The sequence below is a fragment of the Leopardus geoffroyi genome, chromosome C2 (assembly GCF_018350155.1).
Source record: "Leopardus geoffroyi isolate Oge1 chromosome C2, O.geoffroyi_Oge1_pat1.0, whole genome shotgun sequence".
Taxonomy (NCBI): Eukaryota; Metazoa; Chordata; class Mammalia; order Carnivora; family Felidae; genus Leopardus; species Leopardus geoffroyi.
The window spans coordinates 122,777,740-122,794,321 of NC_059333.1; the positions used below are offsets into that span (position 1 = coordinate 122,777,740).

Sequence of the window (16,582 nt, forward strand, 5' to 3'; positions counted from 1 at the left end):
GTTGATGTTCTTCCTTTTTTTTTTTTAATTAATCTCTATACCCAACATGGGGCTTGAACTCAGGACCCTCAGATCAAGAGTCACCTGCTCTACTGACTGAGCTCATGTTTTTAGACCCATAGGCCATGAGGCTGATTTTTTTCTTTGTTCTTTTCCTTTTCTTCTTTGTTTAAACAGATGTGCACCGCAATGGTTCAACAAGTAAGGGAAATGCCGTTAATACGAACGCCGCGGTTTGCAATATATCAAAGGGGAGGTGAGTTAGAAGTGGTAGTCATTCCAATTAAACATTCAGGTAACATCATCACAATTCGGTTGCAGCATCAAAACTGTCGGTTGAAGTTTCTTTTTCCTAAATGGTCGGAGGTCCCACATTGTCTCTTGTGTCTTTGTTGTGTTTTGTGTGAGATCCATCATAGAATGGGAACTTTTGGCCTCCAACAACAGTGGTGCACAGCTTTGTCTCCCTAACCCTCCATGTCAAAAGCATGTTCTTTCTTGGGTTGTCCTCCTGGATGTGAAGCTTTACTACAGATTTGCTGTGACAATCTTTTTTTTTTTTTTTTTTAATTTTTTAGAAGGTTTATTTATTTTTGAGACTGAGAGAGACCAAGCATAAGCGGGGGATGGGCAGAGAGAGAGGGAGACCCAGAATCCGAAGCAGGCTCCAGGCTCCAAGCCATTAGCAAAGAGCCTGACATGGGGCTCGAACCCACAAACCATGAGATCATGATGTGAGTGAAGTCAGACACTTAACCAACTGAGCCACCCAGGCACCCCTGCTGTGACAATCTTTAACAAAAAATCTTCATAAGCTAGATACCCAATTGCAGCTGTCCCAGCAATAAAGGCTGCAATCCATTCAACATGAACCCTGGAAGTCAGACACACGGCCCTCTCGCTTACAAGGTGTGGGCACAGGACACTGAGTGCAAACGGCTCTTTGGCCAGCGTGAGTCCAAATGTGAGAGGCATCCTAAGGGCACCAACCCTAGGCCAGATTCTCTAAAACTTACCTCAAACTGCGCCATCCCTTGATCGTTCTCCTTCCAGCCCCGCTGGCCTTGTCCTGTCCCAGGAACAGGCCAAACTCTTCCCTTTCCCCAGGACTTCGCTTCATTTTTGAATATGTATTAAAGTACCATTCTTCAGTTTAAATTCAAATACCATGGAGTGGTCTCTCCTGACCACCCCTCTATTTAAAACTGCCTCCACCAGTTACTCTCATTGTTAGGATCTCTCTCTTTACCACGATTTGGAATTATCTTCTTCCTTCATGTGTTTCCTTGTTTTACCAGAAGATAAGCACTGTAATTTGTCTCAACGCCACACTACTGGTCACCACTACCACTGGGTAAAAATTGAGACCTAGGACAAACCCGTTCACCTTTGCGGGTGTAGAGCAAGGCTCCTCAGTGAGGGATGCAGAGCCGGAACCCTGGTGGGTTGTGGGGCAGCAGGAGGGCATTCCGTGAGGGAGAATGTCCTCAGTGACTCAGAAGCTGCCAAAGATACACTTCCTGTAAGTCACACTTGGACATGTTCCAGCCCTGTGGGCTCCTGGCCAGGAGCATCTATTGGCCTCATTTTTCTTCTTACCAATCTTGCCTGGGTTCTGAGAGTTGCTGGGGGGAAACTGTGTCAGTCTCAGGGATACCTTTGGGGACTTGGGGTTCTTGAGGAGCTACTAACAATGGTTCACGATTTCACTCACAAACAGAAAACGCACTTTAATTAGATCTTCTTCCTCCTGAACTGTTCGTGCCAAATCACCAGAGATTCGGGCTCAATGCTTAAAAAAAAAAAAAAAAGATAAAAGAAAAAAGAAAAAGGTTTTAATTCTCAAAGTTGGGAGCAAGAAATATAAGAAACAAAAAAACTGAGGGCACCCAGCTGGCTCAGTCAGTTAAGTGTCCGACTCTTGATTTCAGCTCAGGTCACGATCTTATGGTTTGTGAGATCGAGCCCCACATCAGGCTCTGTGCTGCCAGTGCAGAGTCTCCTTGGGATTCTCTCTCCCTTTCTCTCTGCCCCTCCCCCACCCTTGCGGAGGGTCCCTCTCTCTCTCTCTCCCTCTCTGTCTCTCTCTGTCTCTCAATAAATAAGTAAACTTAAAAAAAGAAGCAAAAGGGTGAGAAAGTTCAAGAAGTACTATTTTATTATCATTTCCTTAGTTTTAAAAAAGCCACCCAAATTCTAAGAACAAAATACCATATATTAATCAGAAAACAGGCCCCCTGGAAACAGCTGTGAGGAAAAGGCTGAAATGAGGGGGGTTAACAAAGAAAGCTTTATTCCAGATGTGAATCTCTCAATGTAAGAAATGTGTAAAATTACTGCAGGGTAACAACACATGGGAGCTTATTCATTTAATTGAGTCGGGAGAGTCATAATTTTCTTTAGGCCTCTGAGCAAAATATAATGTATTCTAGCACTCAACTCAAGAATAATACTCAAAGAAGCCAGAGGGCAGAAAACAGTATTGGATGAGAATGGGGTCCTCTGCTTACTGGACTGGTGGAACGGAGGGCAAGGGGAAGTTGGGGACAGTCTCTGGCGGCCCTTGTTCTCCACCTCTCAGCCCCATTGTCTTCCTGGCTTTGGGTCCCAGCGGCAGGACCTCCCCAGCCACCACCACTCTGCTCCTTGTTCCCTAGTGTCAGGCTGGGTCCAGACAATGGGAAACACTAGCAGAAGACTGCAGGTGGAAGGGGAGACAGGTCGGGTATTTATACTGCCCTCTCCTCTCCCCACTGTGGTCTTTTCCTTCATGGCAGTGGGCATTACCTCAGCAGAAGATGCATGTCCTGGGAGCCGGTTAGAAATGCACGTTCCAGGCCCCTTGGTTCCAGGCACCCCTTGGTTAGGGCACACCCTTGGTGCCCTAACAAGCCCTCCAAGGTGATTCTGATTGTCTCTGAAGTTTGAGAACTGCTGATGTATGGCCACGGTTCCTGGTGGAACTGTGGACCTCCCTCTTCAGTCCCTGCTCTTACTAGACTCCAGTAATTCTGTCCCCTTCCTCTGCCTTTCAGGTCTGGGGGTAAAAAGGGCTTCTCTGCACAGCTAGTACTTCAGTAGCTCTTGTCGGTTGCCTTACCCCTGCCTGTTAGTGCCTTTGTAAAATCTCTTCAGTTAAGTCGTTTGAGCACACGGCCTGTCTCCTGCTGGGAGCGCAACTGATACACAGAGGCACCAACTGTGGGCAAAGGCTGGAAACCAAAGTATCCACGGATAACGACAGTGTGGTCAGATCAGGACAGTGGAGCGGGGAATGCACAGGAGTGAGGCTCTACCATAGGCCAGGCATTCACCCATTTAAGGCACACAAGCGTCCTAGAGGTGGGTATCTTTTGTATTTTACTGAGTCAACTGAGCCAGACTGCACCTCTGTCACAGACTGGGCCAATTCCTCTTCCTGGTCAAGGGGACTTTTTGCTCTCAATGTCCTCACAAGGATAACTTATTCACCCCTCCAGCCACTGTGAAATTGTTAGCAGCCTGAAGCAAGGGCATGGGGATGGGGAAGATTGGTATGCCATGTAGGAGCTATGTGATATAGGGCAAGTGGCATGACCTCTCTGAGCCTCAGGTTCCTCTTTAGTAAATAAAGCTATTAATGCCTGCTCTGTGGTGTGTTAGGAGGGATACACAAGGTGACCTATGTGGAGCATCTAAAATCACATCCAGTACAGAGTAGGAGCTCTGTAAACCTGAGTGCCTCCACCTTTCCCACAAAGGTGGGCCAGGGAAGAGAATGTGATTGGCTAAGTGAATCACGTTATACTTTTTTTTAATTTTATTTTTTATTTTTTTAAATTTACATCCAAATTAGTTAGCATATAGTGCAACAATGATTTCAGGAGTAAATTCCTTAGTGCCCCTTACCCATTTAGCCCATCCTCCCTCCCACAACCCCTCCAGCAACCCTCAGTTTGTTCTCCATATTTATGAGTCTCTTCTGTTTTGTCCCCCTCCCTGTTTTTATATTATTTTTGTTTCCCTTCCCTTATGTTCATCTGTTTTGTCTCTTAAAGTCCTCATATGAGTGAAGTCCTATGATATTTTTCTTTCTCTGACTGACTAATTTCACTTAGCTTAATACCCTCCAGGTCCATGCACGTAGTTGCAAATGGGAAGATTTCATTCTTTTAGATTGCCAAGTAACACTCCATTGTATATATATGCCACATCTTCTTTATCCATTCATCCATCAATGGACATTTGGGCTCTTTCCATACTTTAGCTATTGTTGATGGTGCTGCTATAAACATGGGGGTGCATGTGTCCCTTCGAAACAGCACACCTGTATCCCTTGGATAAATGCCTGGTAGTGCAATTGCTAGGTCATAGGGTAGTTCTATTTTTAATTTTTGAGGAACCTCCCTACTGTTTTCCAGAGTGGCTTCACCAGCTTGCATTCCACCACCAATACAAAAGAGATCCTCTTTCTCTGCATCCTCGTCAACATCTGTTGTTGTCTGAGTTGTTAATGTTAGCCATTCTGACAGGTGTAAGGTGTATCTCAGTGTGGTTTTGATTTGTATTTCCTTGATGATGAGTGATGTTGAGCATTTTTTCATGTGTCAGTTGGCCATTTGGATGTCTTCCTTGGAGAAGTGTCTATTCCTGTCTTTTGCCCATTTCTTCACTGGATTATTTGTTTTTTGGGTGTTGAGTTTGATAAGTTCTTTATAGATTTTGGATACTAACCCTTTATCTGATATGTCATTTGCAAATATCTTCTCCCATTCTGTCAGTTGCCTTTTAGTTTTGCTGATTGTTTCCTTCGCTATGCAGAAGCTTTTTATTTTGATGAGGTCCCAGTAGTTCATTTTTGTTTTTGTTTCCCTTGCCTCTGGAGATATGTTGAGTAAGAAGTTGCTGCAGCCAAGATCAAAGAGGTTTTTGCCTGCTTTCTCCTCGAGGATTTTGATGGCTTCCTGTCTTACATTTAGGTCTTTCATCCACGTTGAGTTTATTTTTGTGTCTGGTGTAAGAAAGTGGTCCAGGTTCATTCTTCTGTGTGTCGCTGTCCAGTTTTCCCAGCACCACTTGCTGAAGAAACTTTCTTTATTCTACTGGATATTCTTTCCTGCTTTGTCAAAGATTAGTTGGCCATATGTTTCTGGGTTCTTTATTCTGTTCCATTGATCTAAGTGTCTGTTCTTGTGCCAGTACCATACTGTCTTGATGATTACAGCTTTGTAATACAGCTTGTAGTCTGGGATTGTGATGCCTTCTGCTTTGGTTTTGTTTTTCAAGATTGCTTTGGCTATTCAGGGTCTTTTGTGGTTCCATACAAATTTTAGAATTATTTGTTCTAGCTCTGTGAAGAATGCTGGTGTTATTTTGATAGGGATTGCACTGAATTATGTAGATTGCTTTGGGTAGTATTGACATTTTAACAATATTTGTTCTTCCTATCCAGGAACATGGAATCTTTTTCCAATTTTTTGGTGTCTTCTTCAATTTCTTTCATAAGCTTTTTATAGTTTTCAGTGTATCGATTTTTCACCTCTTCAGTTAGATTTATTCCTAAGTATTTTATGGTTTTTGGTGCAACTGTAAACGGGATCAATTCTTTGATTTCTCTTTCTGTTGCTTCACTGTTGGTGCCTAGGAACACAACCAATTTCTGTGCGTTGATTATATATCCTACAACTTTGTTGAATTCATGAATCAATTCTAGCAGTTTTTGGTGGGATCTTTAGGGTTTTCCATATAGAGTATCATGCCATCTGCAAAGAGTGAAAGTTTGACCTCTTCCTGGCCGACTTGGATGCCTTTTATTTCTTTGTGTTGTCTGATTGCAGAGGCAAAGACTTCCAATAGTATGTTGAATAACAGTGGTGAGAGTGGACATTTCTGTTTTGTCCCTGATCTTGGGGGGAAAGCGCTCAATTTTTCCCCATTGAGGATGATATTAGTGTTGGGTCATTCATATATGGCTTTTATGATCTCGAGGTATGCTCCTTCTATCCCTACTTTCTTGAGGGTTTTTAACAAGGAAGAATGCCGTATTTTGCCAAATGCTTTCTCTGCATCTATTGGCAAGATAATATGGTTCTTGTCCTTTCTTTTAGTGATGTGATGAATCACGTTAATTGTTTTACAGATATTGAACCAGCCCTGCATCCTGGGTATAAATCCCACTTGGTCGTGGTGAATAATTTTTGTTAATGTATTGTTGGATCCGGTTGGCTAATATCTTGTTGAGGATTTTTGCATCCATGTTCATCAGGGAAATTGGTTTATAGTTCTCCTTTTTAGTGGGGTGTCTGCCTAGTTTTGGAATCAAGGTAATGCTGGCTTCATAGAAAGAGTTTGGAGGTTTTCCTTCCATTCCTATTTTTTGGAACGGCTTCAAGAGAATAGGTGTTAACTCTTCCTTAAATGTTTGGTAGAATTCCCCTGGAAAGCCATCTGGCCCTGGGCTCTTGTTTTTTGGCAGATTTTTTATTACTAATTCGATTTTCTTACTGGTTCTGGGTCTGTTCAAATTCTCTATTTCTTTCTGTTTCAGTTTTGGTAGTGTATATGTTTCTAGGAATTTGTCCATTTCTTCCAGATTGCCCATTTTATTGGCATATAATTGCTCATACTATTCTCTTATTATTATTTTTACTTCTGCTGTGTTGGTTGTGATCTCTCCTCTTTCATTTTTGATTTTATTTATTTGGGTCCTTTCCTTTTTCTTCTTGATCAAACTGGCTAGTGGGTTATCAATTTTGTTAATTCTTTCAAAGAACTAGCTTCTGGTTTCATTGATCTGTTCTACTGGTTTTTTGTTTTTTTTTTTTTTTTGTTTGTTTGTTTCAAAAGCATTAATTTCTGCTCTAATCTTTATTATCCCCTGTCTTCTGCTGGTTTTGGGTTTTATTTGCTGCTCTTTCTCCAGCTCCTTAAGTCGTCAGGTTAGGTTGTATATCTGAGGCCTTTCTTCCTTCTTTAGGAAGGCCTGGATTGCTATATACTTTCCTCTTATGACTGCCTTTGCTGCGTCCCAGAGGTTTTGGGTTGTGGTGTTATCATTTTCATTGGCTTCCATATACTTTTTAATTTCCTCTTTAACTGTTTGGTTAGCCCATTCATTCTTTAGTAGGATGTTCTTCAGTCTTCAAGTATTTGTTACCTTTCCTAATTTTTTCTTGTGGTTGATTTTGAATTTCATAGCATTGTGGTCTGAAAATATGCACGGTATGATCTCGATCTTTTTGTACTTGTTGAGAGCTGATTTGTGTCCCAGTATGTGGTCTATTCTGGAGAACATTCCATGTGCACTGGAGAAGAATGTATATTCCGCTGCTTTAGGATGAAATGTTCTGAATATATCTGTTAAGTCCATCTGGTCCAGTGTGTCATTCAAAGCCATTGTTTCCTTGTTGATTTTTTGATTAGGTGATCTGTCCATCGCTGTCAGTGGGGTGCTGAAGTCCCCTACTATTATGGTATTACTATCAATGAGTTTCTTTATGTTTGTGATTAATTGATGTATATATTTGGGTGTTTCCACATTAGGCGCATTAATGTTTACAATTGTTAGGTCTTCTTGGTGGATAGACCCCTTGATTATGATATAATGCCCTTCTGCATCTCTTGATACAGTCTTTATTTTAAAGTCTAGATTGTCTGATATAAGTATGGCTACTCCGGCTTTCTTTTGTTGACCATTAGCATGATAGATGGTTCTCCATCCCCTTACTTTCAATCTGAAGGTGTCATTAGGTCTAAAGTGGTTGTCTTGTAAACAGCATATAGGCGGATCTTGTTTTCTTATCCATTCTGTTACCCTATGTCTTTTGATTGGAGCATTGAGTCCATTGAGTTTTAGAGTGAGTACTGAAAGATATGAATTTATTGCCATTATGATGCTTGTAGAGTTGAAGTTTCTGGTGGTGTTCTCTGGTCCTTTCTAATCTTTGTTGCCTTTTTGTCTGTCTGTCTGTATGTATGTATGTATGTATGTATTTATATTTTCATCTTTTCTCCCCTCAGAAAGTCCCCCTTAAAATTTCTTGCAGGGGAGTCACATTTCTTTAGGGGTCACAAACTCCTTTAATTTTTGTTTGTCTGGGAAACTTTTTATCTCTCCTTCTATTTTGAATGACAGCCTTGCTGGATAAAGAATTCTTGGCTGTATATTTTTATGATTCAGCACACTGAATATATCCTGCCATCCTTTCTGGCCTGCCAAGTTTCTGTGCATGGGTCTGCTGCAAACCTGACCTGTCTTCCCTTGTAGGTTAGGGACTTTTTTTCCCTTGATGCTTTCATGATTCTCTCCTTGAGTATTTTGTGAATTTGACTATGATATGCCTTGTTGATGGTCGGTTTTTGTTGAATCTAATGGGGGGTCCTCTGTGCTTCCTGGATTCTGATGTCTGTGTCTTTCCCCAGGTTAGGAACGTTTTACACTATGATTTGCTCACATAACCCTTCTACCCCTATTCTCTTTCTTCCTCTTCTGGGACCCCTATGATTCTGATGTTGTTCCTTTTTAATGAGTCACTTATTTCTCTAATTCTTAAATCGTGTTCTTTTGCCTTAATCTCCCTCTTTTTTTTCTGCTTCATTATTCTCCATAAGTTTGTCCTCTATATCACTGATTCTCTGTTCTACCTCATCCATCCTTGCCGCTGTGGCATCCATCCATGATTGCAACTCAGTTATAACATTTTTTATTTCATCGTGACTAGTTTTTACTTCTTTTACCTCCGCAGAAACGGATTCTAATCTATTTTCGACTCCAGCTAGTATTCTTATTATCGTGATTCTAAATTCTGGTTCAGACATCTTGCTTGTTTCTGTGTTGGTTAAATCCCTGGCTGTCGTTTCTTCATGCTCTTTCTTTTGGGGTGAATTCCTTCATTTTGTTATTTTTAAGGGAGAAAAGGAATTAATGAGGTAGAAAAATTAAAATTAAGAAAAAATTAAAATTAAAAAATTTAAAATTAAAAAATTAAACACACACACACACACACACACAAATCGAATAAATGATGCTAGATCCTAGGTGTGTGTTGGTCTGGGTGTTGAAAGTGGTTTGATAGATTAGAGAAAAAAAGGGGGAAAAAGGAAATCATTTGAGAATTTGAAAAAATGAATACACTGAAGTAGACTAAAATGAAATGATGGAAGTTAACTAGAATTTGAAAAAATTTACACAAAAGTAAAAAATATTTTTAAAAATTAAAGATAAATATTTTTAATAAAAATGGAAAATAAAAAATGAATTTTTTCTCTTTCTGTATTCAAGAAAAAGAATAGAAGTGAAAAAGAAAAAAAAGAAAGAAAGGAAGTTGACTAGATGGACCTGCTAACAGATTGAAATAGGATGGAAATTACTTCATTTTCCCCTAGACGTCAGACTATGAAGTGCTTTATAGTCCATAAACTAAGCAGGCGGTGAGATTTCTGTTCTTGAAAAACGAGGTTGGCCCAGTTGGGCGGGACTCAGTGTAACAGCTCTACTCTCCACTAGATGGTGCTGCTAGCCCACTGGGGTGGAGTGATGTGGCGCTTGTAGGTGCATACGCGCATGCGTGGGAGAAGTGAAAATGGTGTCACCCAGTTACCCAATCTCTAGTATCAGAACTCTGTTCTCCCTGATCAGCAATCATGCACCCGTCCTCTCTCTGCAGCTTTCGTCCACTCCCCCATTTTTCACTGTCTGTGACCAGGCCCCAGGCAGTACCTCTCTCCCGAGTTTTGTCTCAGATGCATCTGTTTTCCCCGGCCCCTTACTTCTGCAGGACTGCGGCTTTGACCCCCTCTGCCCCTCTATAGGAGGGTCTCACCAAGCAATGGCTGAATGTCGGCTGCACCCAGGAACGCTTGCTGGACCCTGCTGCTGCCGTCAGCGCCCTGAAACCGCAGCCAGGTGCCAGCCCACCCCAGAAACAGTTCGGGAGATAGTGGAGCAGCAGCGTTTCAGGGATTATGGAAACTCACAACACACATCTGGCACCAGGCTTCACCCTTAACGACCTTGTTCCAGCACGAGCCAATGTGGCCGTTTTCTGGGGTCTGCTGGGACCAGGTGGCTTCAACAGTCTCTACCAAATGTCCTTCCAGCAGTGGAACCGCTTCTCCCTGTGTGGTCTGAGAACCTCCCGGGCCCCACTCTGTTCCTGGGGATTCGCCCTTCCCACCAGAGCACCACCAGGTATCAAGCTGCAGAGTTGCAGACTCTATACTCCCTTTGCTTACAGTCTTAATGGAATTTAAACCCTCTCCTTTCTCCTTTCTCCCTTTTTAGTTTAGTCCCTGCAGTTTCCAATTTTCCACTTTCTCTCCAACTGCTTTTGGGGAGTGGTGCTTTTCCTGTATTCTCCCCCCCCCCCACCCCCAGTCTCCATCATCTCTCAGCTCACAAAAGCACCTCCCTTTCTGCACCTTCTCGCTCCCCGAGTTCACTTCTCCACGTCATGTACCTGCTGAATTCTGTGGTTCAGGTTCTGCAGATTGTTGTGTTAATCCTCCAATCAGTTTTCTAGGTGTGCAGGATGGTTTAGTGTTGGTCTGGCTGTACTTCATGGACGAGAGACACACAAAAAACTTCCATGCTGTTCTGCCATCTTGGCTCCTCCCCCCTCCCCCCCCCCCCCCCGCCACGTTATACTTTTAAAATAGATTTCGGCCTGGGAGCATGATATCCCCAAGGAAAAGTTATATCTGAGAAATGGAATCCTCAGGAAGCCAAGAGGACTTTTCTAAGCCCTGTAAAAACTTGGTCAGTTCTTGAGGCTTGGTGAGGGAGAGGCAGGGCTGGCTGCTGTATAAATAGCTTGTTTGTCTTTTAAAGTAAGTTATGCTCAGGGGGACCTGGGTGACTTAGTCAGTTGAGTATCTGACTCTTGATTTTTGACTCCAGTCATGATTCTAGGGTCATGAGACTGAGCCCCGTATCAGGTTCCATGCTGAGCTTGGAGCCTACTTGAGATTCTCCCTTTCTCTCCCTCTGCCCCTCTCCCCAGCTCATGTACACATTTTCTCTCTCTCTCTCTCTGAAATTAAAATAAATAAATAAATAAGTAAGTTATACTCTGGAACTTGCCCCCAGTCTGTCTCCTGAACTCTCCCTGCCTCCCTGACATGGTGGTGACCAGAGGAAGGCAGCGCTGAAGGAGTGCCTTACTGGAGTTCTCCTAACGTGACTTTGCAAGCTTGGCTCCCTCTGTGTGGAACAATCCGCCCTCACCTGGGCTAACTCCTACTAATTCCTCTCAGACACCATCCCACACACCTGTTCCTGGGCCCTAGCTGACCCAGGCAGACTTAGTTCCTCCCCTTCAGCATTCCCCAGGCTCATGCATTCCTCAGTTGCCACAGTTGCCATAGGCGTGGGGATCTGCTTCCTCCCCAAGGGTAGGCAGCTTGCTCATTTTGTTCATCTCTGCATCACAAGGTCCAGCCCAGAGCCTGGCACACAATGGAGGCTCAGGACTCCCCGCTGGCCAGTGGTGCACTTAGGAGCGGCTCTGGGAGAGAACTTCCCTCTGTCCTGCTCTGTCTCCCATTGTTGCCTGGTTAAAGTACATACACATTTATTTTTACCATAGACATTGGTAGAGTACTTGCTGGGTTCCATTCTGGATGCTGGAGGTGCAGGAGTCGATCAGATGAAGCTTTCCTGAGGACTGGAGGCTAATAGGGAGGATGGCTGTGTGCCTGCACAACACTAATACAAAGCAGAAGCCCTCAGTGGCCCAGCAGAGGAGCTGAGTTATGGGAAGATCAGAGGAAGAAGAGGTGATTCTTCGTTGGGATCAGGAAGCTCTCATTCCTTCTTGCCTGGCAGTGTCTTCCTGGCAGTTACAGCCCCTGCTTCTAACCTAGCGGTAACTAGGAGTGATCATACACGAGCCCCCTTACCCCATGGTTCCTCTGCTCACCTTGTCAATGGGGCTCAGTCCTGCATCATGGCATCTAAAAAAACACTGCCCTTCACCACCCCCAGGAAGCGTTGTAGAAATCTGAAACATATGGGTTCAGAAATCTAAATGCTTTAGAAATCTCAAATAGTAATCCATTTGACTGGCACAGCATTTGGGAGATCTGCTGGCAAGGTCAGGGATGCTGAATATCCTGCAAAGCCTGGGACAGTCTGGCTCCATGGAAAAATGCACATGACTCTCAAGTGCCCTGCCTGACATTCAAGTAGGTGAAAAACTTCTTTATAATGCTCTGAGCCTAAAACCTAATCCTGTTTAATATATAAACACAAAAGTATTTTCTGCTCGATTTTAATAAACACTGCATTTTCCAGGGGTACAACTATTGTGTAAGTCAAAGAAGAAAGTAGTTTGTTTTGTTTGGAACTTCACCAAGGGTTGCTCAAGGTGTTGGAAATCATGTCACTGTTGGCAACACTGTCAGAGTTGATGCTTGGTTCAACTTGCCTTAACAATCTACATTTACAACTGCTGTATTTGTGTTCATTTAATCCTGATTTTTAAGTGCAGAAAACGAAGAAAAAGTGTTGACAATATGTATATTTTAAAGCAAACACAGCAGAGATTACACCCAGTTGCTAAGGGGAGGTGGGCAGTGAGATGATAATTGGAGGATGGGAGCCTGGGAGCTCTGTTAGGTAGGTAGAGAGGTCAAGGAATCCTTTCTGTAGAGGTGATGGGTGCTGAAGCCAAAGGGGCACCAAGCCCTAGCCGTGCAAAGGCCCTGAGGTCGAAATAGCTGGGCATGTCCTAGTAGCTGTCAGAACACCAAGTAACCCAAAGCACAAGTAAGTGATGGGAGAGAGCAGCAGGAATCAAGGGTTGAGAAGTGAAAAGGGGCCTTGAGACCACAGTAAGGATTTCATTCTCTGAGGAGTCATTGAGGGGTATGAAGCAGGGGGTGACCTGGCCAAGATTATCTTTCAAAAAGATGAGGCTGCAGGCCTGGGCCAGGGAAAGTGCAAGACGAGCCTGGAATATTTAGCAGTGCCAGAAGGCAAAGAAGTATTCAGGAAGAGATGGGAGTTGTCAAAAGGCACAGGAGCCAACTTGAAAGAGCTCCCAACTGGGGCGCCTTGGTGGCTCAGTAGGTTAAGCGTTCAACTCTTGATCTCACACTTTGTGAGTTCGACCCCCACATCAGGTTCTGCACTGGTGGTGTGGAGCCTGCTGGGGATTCTGCCTCTCCTTCTCTTAGTCCCTCCCCTGCTTTTCCCCTCCCCTGAAAATAAATAAGTAAACTTAAAAAAAAAAAAAAAGAAAAAGGAAGAGATCCCAACAACCGAATCCAGGACAATTGATACAACAAAATAAAGAGTGATGATAATGAGTTATATCTCACAGAATAAAATAAATACCTGTGTGTTTATACTGAACAAACGGATAAATAAATGGAACAGCTCTTCCTTATAGGAGATTAATTAATTAATATAGAGGAAATGATGAATGTAGAAAAATCATTTGACAAACATGATAATAATTTGTGCAGGAAAGAATCATCAACCAATACTAAATTTAGTGGGCAAAAGTATGATGAGAAAGAGGGCTATTTGCAGAGTCTAGTAGTATCTCCCACAAGATTCATGTTACAAGGGGACAACTCGTGAATTTATGGAGGAGAAACCTGGAGACATTCCCTTACCTGAATGATCATTAGTAAATGGAAAAATCTACACCAAGTGCTTTCTGATAAGATGACCACGAAGAACACAGCATCACTTCTGTGGTGTTCTTGCCCCAAATGCATAACTTGAAATTAATCGTGATGAAACATCAGACAAATCCAAACAGAGATGCCTTCTACAGAATAACCAGCCTGTATTCCTCGAAGGTATCAAGATTATGAAAGACATGGACAGACTGAGGAACTGTCTCAAATTGTTGGAGGCTAAGGAGAGAGGACAACTAATGCAGTATGGGTCCTGGATTGGATTCTGGAACAGAAAAAGACAGTGATGGGACAACTGGTGAAATTTAAATAAGGTCTATAGATTAGCTCGTAGGGCAGTATAAATTTCTAAGTGTTGATCATTATTCTACAGTTATGTAAGATGGGGAAGCTTGGTGATGAGTACATGGGAACTCTTTGTACTATTTTTGCAACTTTTTAATAAGCATGGATTTGTTACAAAATATAAAGACACATAATAAATGAATACATTTAAAAAATCACACACATTTATGTACATGCACACACACACATACAAATTAGGTTGGCTGCTGTGTGAAGAGTGGGCTTTAGTGGGTAGGAGTGAAGGCAAGAGTGAAGTTAGGAGGCTTTTGCAGGTGAATAAAAGGTGATGGTGTATCTATACAATATATGTGTTTTATAGTATATGTCAATATAGTAATAAATATATTTATTACATATAGTATCCTTATGCCAGTTATTGCCTTGTCTTGATTACTGTAGCTTTGTAGTAGGTTTTAAAATTGGGGAGTGTGAGTCCCTCAACTAAAATTTGTATTTAAAAAATTTTTTTTTTTCAACGTTTATTTATTTTTTGGGACAGAGAGAGACAGAGCATGAACGGGGGAGGGGCAGAGAGAGAGGGAGACACAGAATCGGAAACAGGCTCCAGGCTCTGAGCCATCAGCCCAGAGCCTGACGCGGGGCTCGAACTCACGGACCGCGAGATCGTGACCTGGCTGACGTCGGACGCTTAACCGACTGTGCCACCCAGGCGCCCCTAAAATTTGTATTTTAAAGACAAAGCCGGCAAGACTTGTTTATGAATTTTTTTTTAATTTTTTTTTCAACGTTTATTTATTTTTGGGACAGAGAGAGACAGAGCATGAACGGGGGAGGGGCAGAGAGAGAGGGAGACACAGAATCGGAAACAGGCTCCAGGCTCTGAGGCATCAGCCCAGAGCCTGACGCGGGGCTCGAACTCACGGACCGCGAGATCGTGACCTGGCTGAAGTCGGACGCTTAACCGACTGCGCCACCCAGGCGCCCCATGACTTGTTTATGAATTTTATGGGAAGTATGGAAATATCACAATCTTTGGGATTTTTGGAGGCTTTGCCCTTTGGAAACTAGGTTGGCAAAAAAAAAAAAAAGACCCTTCCTTCTTCCTGGTGGCTCTTTGGAGGTCATAGGAAATAAGCCATTTCCTCTAAGTGGATGATCCCGAGGAGGGTCACCTTTGTAGGTAGTTAACACGGAGAAATTACAGATCTTGTTTCCTTGTTGTTTGGAGAGCTTAACAGGAGAGAACAAGTGCTGTGTACTAGTTTAGTGTTTACCTGTTGCTGATAGAAACCAGTCCTGGAGAACAACGCACGGCAGCTCTGTGCTGTGGATTTGGGTAGAGCTGCTCTGCTCTGTGTAGTGGTCCCTGGCCAGATGTAACTACTGAGCTCCTACCATGTGGTTAGTACAACCGAAGAACTGAATTTTAATTTCGTTTCATTTCAATTTATGCTTAAAAACTGAAATTTGGCTCAATTAGAACGCGTTTAAGTATGTTTAGAAGATTTGAGTATATGATTTACTTTTTCAACTGTGAGTTTCATAAAACACAGAATCGGGTATTTCTGATAAAAATTGATCACAGGATTTTCAAATTGAGATGGGCTGTAAGTGTAAAATATCCGCCAGATTTAAAAGACTTAGTACAGAAAAAGAATACAGAGTATCTCATTAATAACCTTGAATTGCTTACATATTGAATTCATAATATTTTAGATACTTCATATTAAATAAAATACTTTATTAATATCATTACTTCCCCTTACATTTTTAATGTGGTTACCAGAAAATTTAAAATTATATTCTGGATTACGTTGTATTTCTGGTAGACAGCACTGCTCTAGATATTTTAATGATGAGTGCTCATTGCCATCTTCAATACAAAGATTCACCAAGCAAAGGAACTGTAGTGATTTTCACTGTTGAGATTTAATGTTCTAATTCAGTGGAGGCTGTAAGTGAGATTTAAAATAATTTTTTTTTTAAGTTTATTTATTTATTTTGGGAGAGAGACAGAGAGAGCGCAAGCAGGGGAGGTGCAAAGAGAGAGGGAGAGGGAGAATTCCAAGCAGGTTCCACGCTGTCAGCGCCAAGCCAGATGGGGGGCTCAAACTCACGAACTGTGAGATCATGACCTGAACCAAAACCAAGAGACGCTTAACCGCTTAACTGACTGAGCCACCCTATAAGTGAGATTAATAACCTATAACTGAGTTACAGGTGCCCCTATAACTGAGATTAATGGGAAAAACGAAGGCAAAGCTTGGCCTGGGTGCTAGAGCCCTCTTGGCAGTCCCCGTCTGCCTTCGTACAGCTTCTCTTTTCGAAGGGAAAGGAGGCAAAGGTCTGCAGTCAGAACTTAGTCAACTTCTGTTCTCTCCTTTTCCTTGTACCCTCCCTGCCCTTCCTACTCTACCTACCACCAATCTTCTCTGGAGAAACATAGGAAAGAAACTTAACTCTAAAGCAGGAATTGGTAAGTTTTTTCTGTAAAGGATCAGAGAGTAAATAATTTGGGCTCTGTGGCCATAGTCTCTGACAGAGCCATTCAGTTCTGCTGTTGTAGTGTGAAAGTAGCCATAGACAACATATAAACAAATGGGCAGGGTTGTGTTCCTATAAAACTTTATTTATGGACCCTGAAATTAGA

At 42.5% G+C, this 16,582-nt stretch overlaps 1 pseudogene; it reads right to left on the reverse strand.

The window, feature by feature from the left end:
• Positions 1-304: 304 nt before the first annotated feature.
• On the reverse strand, positions 305-975 carry LOC123610395 (annotated as a pseudogene).
• Between the last annotated feature and the right edge of the window lie 15,607 nt (positions 976-16,582).